An 18894-nucleotide genomic window follows, 5' to 3' on the forward strand; every position below is an offset into this window, starting at 1 on the left:
CGGAAGTAACTACTTCTTCCGTAACTTTCATTTCTTTCATGCACTTAGCTGCATGTTCAATGGACTGCGCTAAAGTAATTGCCTCTCTCAGTGTGGGTTTTTCTGCAAGTAGTTTTTATTCTGGTACTGTTTGTGCACCTGACTAATTGATCCCTTATGAGGGAATCATTGAGTTCACCTAAATCACATAGTTGAGTGAGTCCTCTCAACGCCGCAAACGTAGTTGTTGATAGACTCATTGTTTCCTTGCGTTCTGCTGAAGAACTTGTGACGTTCGAGGACTACATTGACTTTGTCCTCAAAATGTGTTTCTAGTTTCATGAGTGTAACGACATATACATCTGAGTCATCATCATCTTCTAATTCTGTCTCTGGCAGTGTTTCGTACACTTTGCGACCATGGACTCCCAAGTTATGCAACAGTATGTGTTGTTTGCGTATTGCCAAAAATTTCTCTCCCCCCATGGCAATTAAATATGATCGGAATAACTTGGTCCAATCCTTCCAGTGAATTTCTGGGTCTCCGCTACCAGTTAGGAAAGATGGGGGTTGACATATACCTTGGGTGCCCATGATGAAAGAGGGTTAGGGGTATTCACTGACAAGGAGTGCAATTACGTAGAGGTGGTTGGACTAGGTGGAAAGGAACAAGAATGGACCCAAATGCCAGAGAAGAGGTGCACTTATGAAGATAGTGTGTGTATCACTGTAGAGGATGATACCAAATAAGGAACGATGTGTAATTAAGTAGTGGGCGAAGTGCCCTACAAATAGCACTTGACACACTGTAAGGTGAGTGTATCACCGATGACCAGAACGGACTCAATGCCAGGGAGGAGGTGCACTTATGAAGATAGTTTGTGTATCGCAGGCGTTGGATGACATACAGTAAGGAAATGTATAATTCTGCAGAATAGTAAATGACACACTTAAAGGTGAGTGTGTCACCGATGACTGAGATTGCCAATGACAGGATGTAACAGAATGGGGAGAGCGTATCCAGCTGGGAAAAGTAATACTCTAATACGTGTGCGTGTCACCTGACAGAAGTAACAGGACAGCGCAAGGTAGGAGTGCAAAAGCAATGAATATCACATAACAGATAACCTAGGATATGGTGAGTGTATTATGAAGGGAAACGGTAACTCGCTGACTGGTGTGCGTGTCACCGTAGGAGTAGCCGGCAAACGTAGGACCGCGGTTGTGAGGGGCGATTGAATAAAATCTCTTACTTGAGGAAACTGCTCACATACTCCATGTTGAGTGCTGACGATGGTCGAACCTTCCCTCCCATAGAAGGCGGTGGTTGAATATGGTGCAGCTGTGAGGAGACCATGAAAACGTCATACTGACAGGCAGCCCCGTTGCTGCAGGAACCGGCTGAAAGAAGGCTGATGCGCAGAAAGCCCATCTTACCAGACGCTGGTGTGCTGACTGGATACAGTGGTACAGCTGTGAGGAGGCGATGAGGACAGGAAACACCGTCGCTGCAGGAACCAGTTGAATGGAGGCTGGGGCGTCGGAAATCTGCACAGAGGGGCTGGAGGCACCGCAGGTTGAGGGCTGGAGGAACTCTACACACGCAGGAATTTAAGACATAACAGTCATAACAGTCAAAACTCTTTCTTCGAGGACCCGGTAATCCTCATGTGGAAATGAGGTTAGGGTGACAGTAGCTACAGACTCGCTTTGACTAGGGCTCTCTGAAGGCGTGCGATGGCACAGACCAGGAACTTAGAGCGACAACTTGTGAGGCACTAACCCGGTTGTCCTGAAATGAGGAAAACCCACTGGGAACTCTGCAGGATGGAAGAGTTCAAAAGTGTGAAAGGCAGCACTCCGTTATTTGTAGTTTAGTGGGTATGAAGAGGGTCATGCCAGTGCCTCGACGAAGGAGATGACAGGAGCAATGTCCGGAATCAGCACAACACGGAGAAAGGCAAAGTCTCTCGATTAATGAAGAATCTCGCTGGAGAGAGTACTGTTGCCAGTGTTAAAAGTAAGATTATAAAGAGGATCCACCACAGGTAAGTTGAAAGCTTCTTTATTCTGATCATCCACTCTCCTCACTCACTCAGATTGTGAACATTCTATTGTAAGCTACTGTGGAACATTCCGTTGTGGGAAAGAAGGAAGGGGAGGAGGGGAAGGAGGAATCCAAGGAGAAAGGAGAAGGGTACACCCTTTAATTCAGGAAGATTACAATTATATGCTTTTCAGAACAAGTAACACAGGCCTATCACTCTGTTGTAACTTTTAATAATAAACAGATTAGACCTATGGCATTTTAATACATTTTTCACAACAAACCAATTAAGCCTACAGTCTTTATTATTGGCTTGTCACCATAATCAACTCAACGCTACTGTGTTGAGCATACACTTTCCAACAAGGCAACCATCTGGCTTACTGTTAGAAAATTACAAATAGGTACAAGTTGGTGAAACAACATACAACGCATCCAAATAGGATCTGATAACGATTTAATACATTGTAGCATGAGCTACCCTCAAAGGCATATTGGCTTAAGGCCTAGAGAAGATGTAATTCATTTTCAGAGAACAGATCTACTCTAGTATTTTCGCAGATGACTCTTCTTCTCACTAGGAAAACATGGCCATACAGAGGATAAATAGAATGATTAGAGGAAGTTGAGGACTTTCATCCTTCTGCCCCATGCTCCTCAAAACCTCTATACCAAATTCAAAACCTAAAGTACAAAGAGACTGAAATGGAAAATATTTAGCTTCAATCGCACAAACAATATTGAAGTGTTTTTTGTATTTGTAGTACTAAAACCAATGCAGGTTCTTTGGAATGTTATCAAACTTCAGTTCAGTAACACCCCCAGGCATGTGAACATCTAAATTAAATAGCCAAAAGAAACTTGCTAAAGTGCATTTAAATTTAAAATCCATAAAAATCTTCCTGCTATCGCTTACAAATTCAATTTCATACACTGTTAGTTTTGGCCCAGGGCATGATAATGTCTGAAGAAAGGGGAATCCAAGGAATACATTTTGTTGGTCTGTTTAGGCATCTAGGGAGCCCAAGATAATAGATTGCTGCAGTTAAAGAAATAGCAACGTATTTGACATTTTAGACTGTATGTAGTATTTCTTTTTAGAATGTGTAAAGATAATGTTTATAAAATAATTAGCATAATACAGCAGCTGAAGAACCATGGGGCACATATCACTATGTTTCTTCAACCGCTGCCACTATAAAAGACTGAATTAACATAATTGCAAAATGAATGAAATTCCTATGATGTGTAGATGTGTGTTTATTAATGTGTATTACTGCCATATTTTCCTTCAAAACAACATTTTAGACAAAATGGATGCCATCTGTAAGTCACTCCTACTTCTCCCCTCCCTCCCCCCACCCCACCCCATCCACCCCTTAAGTGTCCTTTTCATTTGCTTCTTTGATGGACTTACTCACTGAGAGAACGTCTTATTGTTTAATGTTCCATGTTTGTTCAAACAACTTAGGATGACATTAGCATAGAGGGTGTTGAATAGTTCTTTAAAGAACTGGCATGGTGCTTATATATTAAGGCAATGACATGCATTATTCTTGTGTTCTGATTTTCTAAAGAAATTATACTTTTTCTCACACCATGATGATTTTTCATAATTACTCATTTGCTATGCAAGAATTGTGTATAAGAATCCCTTGATTTTGGGGGATGAGCCAGAATACTTTCTTATTCTACTCAGGATGCTGCCCACATTTTTTCGAATATTGCTGCTCATTTAAGACTCAGAATATTTTCTGATTTCACATACTCTGTGTAAATTTGCATTGAGAGCCCTCATGGCATTGAATCTGCACAGGTTATTTATAATATTTATAATGAAACCCTTTAACTTTTCATTGATCTAGAACTCTAGAATTATTGAGTGGGCCCTGTTACTTATTGAACTGTTTTTCCTCTTCTAATTTGATGTTTGGGGCAGCGCCTTAACATGAGAACACGTTGCCTCATTATGTTGAGGTTTAACATCGTCTCCCACTTAGTGAACTGTGAGAGAATTGAATGAGGGAAATTTTGGGGTGTCCACATTTTGGGGTACCATTTTGTCTCCTTTCACAGAAGCAAGTAGGATGGAATGGTCAATAAGGACTCTGAAGCTAGATAGAGCCTCTATCAGATAAGGCATTACTGAAGGTAAGTAATAGATTGTGATTAGAAAAGCATACTATGCATCTAAATTAAAAGAGCATGTTCAGTGCAGATATAGAGGATAGCTCTACTTCTGAGACATCCCCAAAGAACAAGGACACATTTTCAACTGATTTGTTTGTAATGAAACATTGACTAAGCAGGAATGGTGCTCTGCCCAGAGAGACCACTATGCTATTTCAAATACAGGCCATTATTTACATCAAATATGTATACACTTTAGGAATTTCATCTTGGTGCTCTTTAAAGGCAAAAAAAACCTTTGTTCAATCTTTTGGGATAAAGAGGCCAGGCAGACTCATCAAAGAAATGTGACGTGGTTCTTTCAGAATGTGTCCTTTCTAATGAATTATAGCCATTAGAATACAATGTTACTTAACTTTGATAATGCCTTTTTCTGGTAGAGACTCTATCTAGCTGCAGACTCTTTACCTTAAAATATTCCCCAGGCAGCAGACTGGATCCAGAAATTGGAAAGTAGTACCTCTGTGTGCCAGTAGGTGGTGTTGATCGGCTCCATGTTGTTGGCACCGTGTGTAATGTGCATGGTACCTATAAATGCATCACCCCAGCACACTGACATTAGTTACTTCTCGTAACATTTCTGCACCAGAAGCATGGAGCCGCAATACAATGCTGATGTACCAGTGTGCAGTCACTAAGGGCCTAAAGGGGCCATACTTGTTTAAAACTCGGTTCGCAGAAGTGGGGAAGCTGGGAGGGTAGCTAAGGAATCTGAAGCTAGACAGAGTCTCTGTCAGATAAGGCATTACTGAAGGTAAGAAACTTGTTCGTCTGATAGAGACTCAAGCCACAGATTCTTTATCTAAGAATAGATACCCAAGCAAGTGGGTATGCTTACAAATGTAGACCAAGAAGTCCTGGAGGACTGACAAGAAAAATTCCCATTGCAATGGACCTGAGTGTCCAGGCAGTAGTGCTTGGTAAATGTGTGCAGAGATGTCCATGTTACAGTCTGACAGACTTCCAGAACAGGAACTCTACTATCTAACACAGTGGATGCAGCCTTGGCTTTGGTGGAGTGAGCCCACAAACCCTCAGGGGCCTGCTTCTTGGCCAGTGCGTAGCAGAACTTAACACAGAGTATGGTCCATTTGGAGATTGTCCATTTCTGCACAGCTTTTCTTTTCTTTGCTTTGGCAAACCAAATGAAGAGTTGATCGCCCACTCAATGTTATCTGGTACGATCAATGTAGAATTTGATACAGGGTATACCACCCCACCTCGCATTGCTTGTTTCAATAGCACATGGCAGTGGTGCTGTCCATGAACACCTGAAGTAGCCTTCCCTTGATTGAAGGAAGAAAGGCATTCAATGCCGGGCGAAACAAACTCAACTCTAACAGATTGATGAAGAGCTGAGACTCTGCCGGAAACAAGAGGCCTCTGATCGCCACCTCTCCCAGAGAGCCCCCAAATCCAAAAGTGACACATCTATCATCACAGTCGACTCTTGATGGGCAAAGGAGAGGGGTTTGCTGATGACACAATAGTGGTTTGTTAACCAGCACTGCAGTCCCCTCAGATATCTGGACCAGATCAGAGAGATTCTCCTGATGCTGCACCCACTGGAACTTCAGGCCCCACTACAAAGTCTGCATATGCCTGCAGGCATGTGTCAAAAGTAGGATGCAGGCAGCCATGAGACCCAGCAGCCTCACCAAAGCCCAGGATAGAGGCTGAAACATCTGTATCATAGCCTGATTATCCTGGACTCTGTGTTCAGTAGGATAAACCCCAAACTTCAAATTGCCAAGGACAGCTCAGATGAAAAGGACCTTCTGAGAGGGGGTTAGGTGTGACCCAGTGAATGCAGGAAGTCCTCTGTAGTCTGGAGGCTGAGACCATCTTCAACAGTCATTCAGATAGGGAAAGACTGGTACCCCTGATTTCCGCAGGTAAGCTGTACAACTGTTGTCACCTTGGTGAATACTCAAGGGGCGCTGGTTAGGCCAAAAGGGATCATGGTGAACTGGAAGGGCTAGTGGCCCTCGATAAACCGCAGGTAACATCTGTGGGCATCCAGGATGGGATTGTGGAAATATGCATCCTGCAAGTCCAGTGCCACATCCGTCTTCTGGGTGTAGGGCAGACAATACATGAGAGAGCGTGAGCTTTCTGAATTTCTCCTTTTTGAGGAAGAAATTGAGAGGACACAGGTCTAAGATAAGACAAAGACCTCTGTACTTTTTGGGCTTCAGAGAGTAGTGGGAATAACAACGACAACCTACTTCTGGCGTCAGTACCCTCTCTGGGGTTGGGCTGGGTTGGGCTGGGCTGGTAAGGATATGGCTGGAAGCCCCTTCTGTGCCATGAAGGGAGAGAAAGGTGGATTGGGGTAGATGGGGGCAATGGAAGCACCCAAGGATCTAGCCGTAGCTCTGCTATCCTTGAACCACGCCAGTCTGCATTGTCTTCAAAGAGACAGGATTCATCAAAGGGCATGACCTTAAGCAAGGCTTGGACATCCCCTGAAAAGCCAGTTGTTTTCAGTCGGGCATGGTGCTGTAAGGTCACTGGCAAAAAGAACACTCTGCCTAGTAAGTCAGTCATGTCCAGCCCACATCTGCTTGTGAACTGGGATGCATCTCTCCCGTCGGACAGGGCTTGGTAGAGTGTGGCCCGGGCCTCCTCCGGAACCATAGGTAACATCTGCACAACCGAATCCCACAGTGCATAGAAATGATGAACCAAAAGGCACGGAGAGTTCATGGACTGCAGTGCCAGGCTGGTGGATGAAAACATTTTCTTGCCTAAGGTGTCTCTTGGATTCCCTATCCCGTGGGGTGGTAGTGAAAGCGCCAAGGTTTACACAGGAAGTCGAAGCTTGGACCACCAAGCTCTCCGGAGTAGGGTGTTGCATGAGCAAATTGGGTTCCCCTGGAGTGGGGCTTTGGTGGTGGCCAATTGTTCTATTTACAGGAGCCCCTGTGCTGGGCTTGGACCAGGTCCCAAGTAGGACATCTGTAAGGGTTTCAGTAAATAGAAGATGTGGTTCTGAGGGGATCACTACCGGTTGAAGCGCCTCAGTCAAAACGATAGTCTTGACTGCCACTACAAGAAGGCTATAGTCCAGGACCTTGACCATGCTTCTAACCACCATAGCAAAAGAAGCCCCCTCCTCCATAGTCATGGTAGGAGTAGAGACAATCATAGTAACTGGGGAGGTGTCCAGTTCACTGGTGACCGCCAATTCCTGATGCCAGTCCATGTTGAGGTCTAGGGGCTGGCATTCCTCATGGTGCAACAGCCTGATCAATCTTCCCCAAGTCCTAGTCCAAAGGGATAGGGCTCAGCCCCCAGTCTAGAGGGTATGAACGTAGTTGGCGCCGAAGTCGAACAATGCCCCTCCGGCTCCATCTCGGAGTCAAAAATGAGAATGGGTATAGCACCAGGAGTGTCGAAATATGGACTAGTGTTGGGGAATATTGAGATGGTACAACCGGGGTCGGTCCCGATCCATCCGTGGATCTTAGGGTCCCGACTGGTGCTGAGGTGGTCCAACCAGCAGGGAACCAGTAGGGGCCACTCACACCCCCCTCCCCGAGGCCTAAAGGTGCTAGCGGGGATGATCCACCCAAATATGAGGTGCATGGCCTCCTAAAATTTGCAGAGTTGGGCGGAGCTTGTTCCCGGAAGCTCAGGGGAGGCATGTAGCCAGCCCAGTCGTAGGCTTAATCACAGAGCCAGGCCTCGAATGACAGCGCTCCCTCATTTTGTCAAATGATTCTGACGGACGGCGGTAAAGTCAAAGACCTCTCCGACTTCTTTCTCTTTTTCTTTTTGTGGGACTTACCTGAACGCCCAGACGACTTTGATTGCAATGAAGATCGATGGCTCTGCAACCGATTCCAAGACCTTCCTCTCGACCGGGGTCAAGACTGTCGCACGTCGGGTGGCAAAGAGCCTGAGAGTTCGCTCAAGGCCTTGAGGTGCATGGCGAGGCAGTCAAAGCAGGTCTTTGCATCGTGCTCATATGTATAGGTGTATGAGTGCATATTATAGTACTGTATTGATGAGTAACTGCATGTATAAGTGAGTGGATGTGAGTGTAGACCTAGGAAATAGTGGGTGGTATGTAGTATTTGGCATTGTTGTGTGTATGGTTTCAAAAATAGTAGTCTGTATTTTAGAGTATGTGTATCAAAGTTTATATTAGGCCATCAGTATGTGCATCAGATTATCATGTGGATGATGTCATCAGTGATGTCATTTGAGATGTCATCAGTGATGTCACTGACCATGTCATGAGTGATGTAATATGTGACATCATCACCAGTGCATTGCGGACAGGCGAGTTATAGTTAGCTCAACTAACTATAACGGGCGAATTTCTCTGGTCTTATATGAGTCAAATGTCAAACTAAGTATAACATCCCTGAAAACGATGTTTTTTTCAGTGAATTTCTAAGGTTTTTTAAATGCTAATTCCTAACTATAACGTCTGTAAAACCTATGGTTTTTTCAGTAAATTTCTATGGTTTTTTAAATGCTAATTCCTAACTATAACGTCTGTAAAACCTATGGTTTTTTCAGTGAATTTCAAAGGTTTTTCAAATGTTAATTTCATATTTTAATAGTTATAATACCTATATTTTTTCTTTTTTTTTGTGTAAAATTTTGGAACTCTATTATCCTTTTTTGTTTTTGATTTGAAAAATATGTAATGTTTTATATCTTCAAAAAAATAATCTATATACATTTTTTTTTCCGGAGAAATCTAGAGTCCCGTACCGGTAGTCTACCAAGCTCCATCAGCACGCGAATCCTATCTGCCATATTGCTAAACTCGTAAAGGATGCGCATTTCGTATCCGACGAGTTTGTGGCAAAGCGTCCCGCGTAACATCATATACGTATGTGGTCGCGCCAGCTGCTACTTTGGTATGCGACGGGTACACAGTACCAAGCCGTGCCTTACGTCATGTACGTATGGGGTCACGCCCGTTGCGCGTTGCGTATGCGACGAGTGCATGCTGCCAGGCCCTGTGTTACATCATAGACGTATGGTGTCGCGCTGGGAACGCAATTCCCTCATTTTTTTTTTATCTCAACACTATATCTAAATAAGTTTAAAGAATATAGGAGAACAAGCGATAATCTAAAATATTTTAAACAGTTATATATTTCTAACTGTAATAAACTTATATTATGGTAATATTTTCTCAAACTCACGTCGGGTGCGGCCTCCTTGCGCGCTCGCTGCGTGATTGCCATGTGACCTTAAAGAAAAGCATTTGATTGGTTCATAACATTTCCCATTGCAACAGTCGGAGGACACCACCCATTTTCGCCATTCTCTCTACAGCGTTTGATGAGAGACTCCTCTTCTGCTTACAGAGCTTTTTTGAAAACTTTTTGCAATGTACACATATCTGACAGTACACAAAACATGCAACCATCATCTTCATCAATATTCATGCTCTGTAAAGCAGCCTTCCACCTGTGATAGCCATGCATCTAAAAGCTACATAACAGAACTTTTCCCCACTGCCAGAGGTAACATGGTTGCATACACTGTCCACAGCACAATGTAATGTGGTACGGCCCATGGGCAGTATCATGCATACATAATGAACACACGGACACAGATAGATAATGGAAGTGGGTACGGGCCGTGTGCGCTCGACTTCTTTTTATTACCAGGGTCTCATATCCAGTGACGTCTTTGCTGGATGCGTGTGGGGTGACTGTAAACCAGCCCTCAGGGAATGGTTGCTGGTTATAACAGTAATCATTGGATCACACACAGAGATTCAATAATAAAAGGGTCAATAATTTGTGCTGCAGTAAGGTAGGGACACTAGATGTGAAATAATACAGAAAAGATTCTATCGTAAAACAACCATAACTTGTGGCATACTAAGATACAGGCAGTAGATCTGAAATAATACACAAAAAGATTGTATCATAAAGGGTCCATCAGGTCTAGTGCACTTAGATAGCCACATCAAAAGCATTCAGCATGTGCACAGCCAGCGATGATGCGTGCTGCAGGTGGGCCGTACTAGGAGCAATGTCTGTTGCCTACAACAATACATCATCTGCAATAGCGACTCGATCAGATTTTTAAACACTGCTCTCTGCAGTGTAGGCCAGAGAGCGGTCAGAAAGGGCCCACAGCTACTTGGCGTTGACTTGAGCTGCCCAGTTTGCCATACGCAAAGCAACAAAAACCATGTGCGGACCCTGTGATGATGCGTATGCATGGTGCGGACAGAGTGCACTGGAGCAATGTCTTTTGCCTACAGGACTGCGTCATCTACAATAGCGACTCGATCTGAATTGTGAACACTGCTGTCTGCAGTGTAAATTGAAGGCAGTAATGAGCACAGTCTTCCATGAATACTTTTTCTCACGTCCTCTTCACAAAATACAACAACATAAATTAAACAAAACTCTGCAATAAATAAATCAAAACAATTCGAATTGCGATCTCTGCTGTCCACTGTGTAAACTATTATTAAGTGTTCTCTACCACTACCAAGAAGAATTTGGTCATTATACTAGACCTATAAGTCATCTTAAAAAACTTATTTAAGCAAGTATACTAAAAGGCTATTGTGTATATTTCAATAGACGTTGTAGTTACTTGCCTACGGGATTCTGTAATTAAACAATCACCACTCAATCTGAATTGTGAGCCCTGCTGACCGCAGTGTAAGCCAGAGGCAGTGCTCATTAACGCCTCACAGCCATGTGCCGTTGGATTTGGAAGCACACAGAAATCATCACAAACTTTAACTCCTGACATCCTCAATCACAGAATCAAGACCCCGTTTCACTGTTCCGACTTGCTGTCCCACGGTGTACTCCACCGACTGCAGTCAACCAAGCCCAATAATCATGTGCAGCAGTTAGCTATGGAAGCACAGAGTCTAATGCACCTCAACGGAGGGAGTTGTCCCAAAACCAAGCAGCAAGTAATATCGGACATCGTCCATTTTGGGATCAAGACACCGTTCCACTGTTGGGACCTAGAGTTGGTTGCACCTGGTCGAAGGGACTACCTTCATCTCCACTCTCAGATACAGTTCTAACATCGTCCATTGTGGGATCAAGACCCCGTTCCACTGTTCAGACCTGCTGTACCGCAGTGTACTCCGCCGACTGGAGTCACCCATTCCCAATAATCATGTGCAGCAATTAGCTACGGAAGCACAGAGTCTGATGCACCTCAACGGAGGGAGTTCTCTGAAAACCAAGCAGCACGTAGTATCGTACATCGTCCATTTTGGGATCAAGACACCGTTCCACTGTTGGGACGTAGAGTTGCTTGCACCTGGTCGAAGGGAGTACCTTCATCTCCACTCTCAGATGTAGTTCTAACATCGTCCATTGTGGGATCAAGACCCCGTTCCACTGTTCGAACCTGCTGTACCATGGTGTACTCCACCGACTGGTGTCAACCAAGCACAATAATCATGTGCAGCACTTAGCTATGGAAGCACAGAGTCTGATGCACCTCAATGGAGGGAGTTCTGTGAAGACCAAGAAGCAGGTAATATCGGACATCGTCCATTCTGGGATCAAGACACCGTTCCACTGTTGGGACCTAGAGTTTCTTGCACCTTGTCGAAGGGAGTACCTTCATCTCCACTCTCAGATGTAGTTCTAAAATTGTCCATTGTGGGATCAAGACACTGTTCCACTGTTGAGACCTAGAGTTGGTTACAGCTGGTCGAAAGGAGTACCTTCATCTGCACTCTCAGATGCAGTTCTAACATCGTCCATTATGAAATCAAGACACCGTTCCACTGTTGGTACCTCTTCGACTACTGTGTTAGTAGTATACAGAGCACTTCACTGTGCTGGGCCTCAGGCTGGGCACTGTCTGCCTGTGTCATGGTAGCCAGCGTTGATCTCAGGAACCTTCCCAGCTCGCAGACCTCGGCCCAAAAGCTTCCGCCGGCACGTGGTGGGCCCTCTTTCACACACGACGGTGTCGAAAGGTGAATTGTGGGGCATATGTGCATTCCAGCGGCCATGACAGTTTCTGGGTAGCAGCACGCTGAGAGCATGATTCTCGCAGCCACCTTTATTCGCCATTCCGGAAGAGAACCACAACCAAAGAAACATGCCTTTTATTCATACCCCTATGCTAGCCTTGCGTACGCTGAGCCAGCCCACTACGCTAAAAATTTGGGAGGGCAAGGGGGCACGTACACGCTATCTTTTCATAATCTTCCCTACTGACTGTACTATCATTGTTGCGTCCACTGTCGACTTCACTCAATAGACCATTAGTGTATGTTGACATGTAAATGTCTGTGCTCTGCATACTCAAGTCTGTCCGGCACATCCCCTCAACACTTTGCATTGTATACTTTTATAATGGAGAATCACTTGCCACCTTTGCACATACTTTGCTCCTATCTCTCCCCGCATTCTGCATTGTGTGGCAGAGGTGCCATGTTTGGTTTGTGTACATGGCTAGCCACGGTTCCCACAGTACGTAGCGTCGTTATGTCTGCTAGGTGTACATGTTGTTTGTCATGTTGTATGTAATTATATAAGGTAGCGCGTTTATTCACGAGCAGTGGTTTCTCTCATTTACATATTGCTGTCTTAAAGAGGATACCGAAGTTTTTCTCACAGGTGAAACGTGGGACCACAATGGCAATCATTCATTACTATGCAAGAATGTCCAAGTGCACGATGCTTCTAACCTTACAGCCCCCAATCTTGCGTGCTTTCTTAAAAGCACGCCAACTCCCACAATCAGATCAACATTCACACAGCTTTCTAATGGAAGTTATCTGCTTCTTAATAACATGGACTGCTACGCAATGTGAGCTGGCATACCGTATGTCCTTACTGTTTCAAACAAGATAACTTCCTCTGGCAATCTCTATTCCCACCCACACAAAGTAACTCCCAAAGTTCAACTTGGCCTTCAATACCTACTTGGAAAACAGATTTTATTAAACGGGTCAAACTGAAAACGCTTTTGTTTCAAACAGAAGTGTCCTTCACTTCTTCAAAACTAATTTATCGACTGCAGATAGCACGAACTTCAAGTAAAATACACTCCCTTTTAAATACGAACCTCCCATTACACTTTGTGAATTGTTACACAATTTTCAACACATCTGACATTTAACCCCTTCAGTGCCACGCCCTTTCCCCGCCCTGTGCCGGGCGTTGCATTAGCGGGCGGGGTTCATGACGAGATAGTCTTGTCATGGGCACAGCGCAACCGCGCTCCATGACGAGACCATCTCGTCATGGGCACTGAAGCGGTTAAGGTCTGGCACACTTTTTTAATATTGTCTCCTCTGGCCTTCTCACAGGCTTTCAAACTGTTTTTAGTCTAATACCACACTTCATTCATTCGATCATCTCTGGAATAACAGCAACAGTGCCCATAATTCTTGTTCTGTTTGCGGCCATCCTACTACTATTTTAGCTTGTTAAAATGGCTACGCTCCCTGTGGTAACAAGCATGTCCGACAGAATACGCCTCTACGCGAAGCTACATCAATACCGTGAAAAAATAGAACAACTTTTCAGCTGCCAGCCTCTATCTATTATCGGAGCCAGCTACAACATGACATTTATTTACACATATACAATCTGCTTGCAACCATCTTTTTATTGCAAAACTTGCCCAATCAACTGGCGAATGGATCTATGCCTTGCCAACATCCCAGCAAACGCTCCCGATATTCAGCAGGTAATGGAGTATCTTGAAAACCATGAACTTGATTGTTCGGGCAGTGGAGCAATGGCGGATGCAACGCAAAAAGGTATCCTGGCAGAATGGGATTCCTGCGCAGCCGCAAATGATCTCCTGCAAAGTGCAACCTTTGACAACATCGCAGATTGCCTGCCAATTCAAATTGACGCTCCAACATTCGAGGAACATTACTGTCCCTTCAAGTATATGAATTGGATCGCTTCGCTTTTCTAACACAATGGCAACAATCGCCTCTTGGAACATTACGCATCTCAAGCCGCTGAAAAACCTCCGGACTGCAATCTCCAAGACTTGTAAGAAATTCACTTTATTCTTGGATTGATTTTTTCCAACTTTTTTGACTTTTTCCTATTGAATCTTTTAATACACTTCAATTGAACTATTTTCATATAATAACTTTCTAAGTATGCTTAGGTATTTGAACTTGGTTTTCATTATTGGCCCTTACCTCTCCACACTAACCAGGGACAGATGATGTATGGCCTATGCAAATACGCTATTTACTTGCTAAACCCGACATCCATTTTGAAACCATATCTATTCTTTGTACACCCGTCTCTCTGCCTGCCTCTTATTCATGAAGCCCTTTCACACAAATTAGCTCATCCTCAGCCTCTACTCACGAACTGGTGATCAAGATAAAAAAACACAGCAATGTGTTTAGGAACTGGTTGGCACAGTGTGGTAATCGTATCCTACCTTTATTTTCATTCTACAATTTACAGTCATTCATGTCTAATAGGTATTGTTTATGTCACATGGAACTGTAACATGTAATGTGGAATTGACTGATGCAGAAGCTTAGCTTTGAATACAGCAGAAGCGGTTGGAGTTTGCCTCAGCTGGATGCCTTAGCTCTTGCACCAGTGTTTCCATTTATGGCACTTACATAAAGTATCTTTTTATATAACTTGCAGACCCCATCGCTCTATCCCACACAGCCACTTTCTTAAACACACCTGATTTCACCATTTGTCTTCTGTGGCATTGCAACATTCTGCATTATATTCTTCACGATTATTTCTTTATTCCTGCTTGCTAAAACACTCCATTCGAGTCTTCAGACCGGTAGGGGTGAGTAGTTTGCTTCCAACTCCCGCTATAGTCTAAACCCATACTAACACCACTTGGACAGCTATGCTACAGCGGCCAGTATGCTACAGTGCCAGGAGCACATCAGTTTACAGCAATCAGTTCACGGTTTCATCCCCGTGTGTACTGGCACCTCACCTCAGCACCATCTCATTCTGGTCAAAACAGCACTTTCACACCGCTAGGGGTGAATATTTCACTTCACACTCCCTGCATAGCACACCCTAACCACCCCAAAGAGCTCACACCGCTATACTCTAAACCCATACTAACACCACTTGCACAGCTATGCTACAGCGGCCAGTATCCTACAGCGCTCAGAGCACATCAGTTTACAGCAATCAGCTCACGGCTTCATCCCAGAGTGTACCGGCACCTCACCTCAGCACCATCTCACTCTGGGCAAAACAGCGCTTTCACACCGGTAGGGGTGAATACATCACTTCACACTCCCTGTGTTGCACACCCTAACCACCCCACAGACCTCACAGTGCTCCTACCCTCCTCTTTCCTACTCTTTTTGCCCTTTTTTCCCGTTACTCGCTTCAACGGAATCACAAAATGGCGGCCAACACTTCCTATTTTCAACCGCTCGCAGCGCTCACAACCAATAAGCAGCAAGCTCGTGCTCGTAATGCCTCAGCCAATCAGATGACGGAATTCCCAAATATCGATATCTGTAAATTTTGATATTTCTCAAAAACTACTGAATGGATTTACACCATTTAAACAAAAGCGTGCTTTCTAGACCAAGACCCTACTCCCTGCCATATTTGGGGTAATTCCGTTTACCCGTTTGACCTGTAGACTTGTCTAAAGTTTCCTATGGAAATTAACATGGAGAAAACACGTTTTGGGACCCCCCTTTTTTCTCGGCTCTATATATCTATCTCCTACTGGCGGTCGCCTGTAGGTAGATATAGTTAGGACCTATTTTCCATAGGAAATCCGCAACATTCTATTTGGAATAACGTTGGAGCCGATTGACGAATCTTCGCAAAATTTTCCAAACTTTTGGCCAGCTCCGGTCCGCCCCTATCCTGAAAATTTCACGGTGATTCGTCAAGCGGGGGCCGAGAAAAAAGGGGGGTCCCAAAACGCGTTTTCCCCATGCATTTTCCCATAGGACCTGTTGACGCAGCTACAGCCCGAACTGCTCAACGGAATTATACCAAATTTGGCAAAGAGGTAGTCCTCAGTTCTGACTCGTGCCTTTTCGCTTAAATGATGTAAATCCGTTCAGTAGTTCCTGGGAAAATTAGAGTTAAAAAGATAGATATATCTATGGCCTCGGAGGATCTGCGCACCCTCCCCGCACCCAGCGCGTACCCTGCCGTGCACGAGCTGTATTCTAATTGGCTGTCAACACTCCAGATCAGGAAGTGTTGGCAGCCATCTTGAGCCTCGGTAGAACCGAGGCACAAGAAACCTGAAAAACAAACGTGAAAAACGTGACAAGGGGGCAGGGTAGAAACACGCTGACCCCTAGGCCTGCTCAGGGGGTCCCACGAGGACCCCGGGCCAAAAAAAGAATATATATTTTTTTAAATCGGCGAGATTTGCGCACCCAGCGCGAATTCCGGCCTAAAATAAAAAAAATAAGTCAGCGCGGGCTCCTGCGCAGAATATTCTAATTTGCCCCCGGGGGCCAAGTCCCAGGGGCATCATTTAAAAAAAAGTGTGGGGGGGTCCCAATCCCCCCCACACTGCCCCGGGGACCGCCACACCCCGGAGCTTTATTTCAATGTATGCGGGGGGCTCATGGCCCCCCCGCAGCTCCAGGGACGGCCACCTCCCCGGGGCACTAAATATTTAAAATAGGGGGTCTGTTATGGGTCCCCAAACCCCGGGGACCACCAACCCCGGAGCTTTAAATTAAGTGGGAGGGAGGCCGCGCGGCCCCCCTCCCTGGAGCCAATGATGGCCCTGGGGACCGCCACCCCCCAGGGCCGGCTCCTGCAGTGTCCTGGGGTGCGCACCCCCAGGACACTGCTGTTTGCAATGGCAGGGCGGGAGCCTCGCCGCTCCCACCCTGCCATTGCAAACTGCTTTGCTTCATTGAAGCAAGAGCAGGGAAACCTGCTCTCGCTGCAATGAAGCAAAGCAGATTACTTTTCCACATGGGGAGCTGCATGTTAGCTGCTCCCCATGTGGAAAAGTAATGCCGGATCCCGCAGGCAGCGGGAGCCGGCTGGGACCGTGGGGGAATTGGGACCCCCCCACGGTCCCCAACGAGGTGGCCTGGCCCCGGGGGATGGGGTCCCCGGGGCCAGTAATGGCCCGGGAGGGGGGCCACGTGGCCCCCCTCCTGCAAACAAAAAAAAGGGCCCCGGGGCCAAAATGGGCCACAGGAGGGGGGCAAGGCAGCCCCCCTCCAAAAAACAAAAAAAAGGGCGGTGCAGAGTGTTGTAAAAAGGGGCATGGCCTCTGAACACCTCTCTGCAACGCAGCTCCCTGGCGCATACTGGAGGTACCTGGTGGGCTAGTTGGCCACCAGGGGACCTCAGGATTCAAGGGGACTTAATCCCCCAACTTAAAACACCCCACGGGGCGCGTTTGCACAGTGGTGAAGGTAGGGGGCGGGGCCTCAGGTGATATGTGTGCAAACACGCCCTGTGGCATGTTTTAAGTTGGGGAATTAATTCCTCTTCAATCCTGAGGGTCCCTGGGGACCAACTAGCCCACCAGGTACCTCCAGTAAGCGCCACGGAGCTGCGTTGCAGAGTGTTGTAAAAAGGGGCGTGTCCTCAGAACACCTCTCTGCAATGCAGCTCCCTGGCGCATACTGGAGGTACCTGGTGGGCTAGTTGGCCCCCAGGGGACCTCAGGATTGAAGAGGAATTAATTCCCCAACTTAAAACGCGCCACAGGGCGTGTTTGCACACGTCACCTCAGGCCCAGCCCCCTTCCCTTACCATTGTACAAATATTCCTCTAAAATCAGCCGTATTACGAATTCCGATTTACTCACCTGTTATCAGGAGAAAACCCAGGACTGCATCTTTTAGACCAGCACTGACCCTGAAAAGTAATTCTAAGCGTACTTACCAGTAACTTGTATTTCTTTCCATAGGAATCCATTGTGTGGTTTTCAGCAGAAAAGTTTCTAAGTGTCCATTTTTTAAACGTACAAATATTCCTCTAAAATCAGCCGAACTACGAATTACGATTTACTCACCTGGTATCAGGAGAGAACCCAGGGCTGCATCTTTTAGCCCAGCACTGACCCTGAAAAGCAATTGTAAGCATACTTAACAGTAACTTGTATTTCCTTCCATAGGAATCCATTGCCTGCTTTTAAGTAGAAAAGTTTCAAGTGTCTATTTTCACAAACTACAAATATTCCTAAAAAATCATCTGTATGACTTAAACACATTCTTTCAACTGTTTACAGTAGATTCACCTGTGCTGGATCCAGGATCCACCACTAAGTAAGAAAAAGTAACGATAACACTACTTACCTGCTGAGTGAATTTTCTGCCATAGGATAACATTGGTGATTCTATGGGAAAAGGTTTCTAAGTGTCAACTTTTAAAATACAATTATAATCCTTAAAAATCACTACTGTAACCAAAACGCTTTTACTCAACTGTTTACAGGAGATGTCCAAGGACTGAATCTAGCATCCAGTCCTGTGGTTAAAAAAGTAATCCATAAAGTAACTAATTGCATTTGACTAGAAATGCACATTGAGCTCAATGTTGCTTTGTGTTTGAAATTGTGTTGCCCATTGCAACAACTGTAACTACTGTACTTAAAAGTCTATTGCCTATTTGCAAAGTATTTAAACTAAAGTAATTCATTCTGAGAAAGTATATTTTGTATTGTAATGTATAATGTAATTAAAAAAAAAAATATCTAAAAATAGACAGTTTAAACAATGTAGTAAA

Source organism: Triturus cristatus, chromosome 3_1, assembly GCF_964204655.1.
Source record: "Triturus cristatus chromosome 3_1, aTriCri1.1, whole genome shotgun sequence".
NCBI classification, from domain to species: Eukaryota; Metazoa; Chordata; class Amphibia; order Caudata; family Salamandridae; genus Triturus; species Triturus cristatus.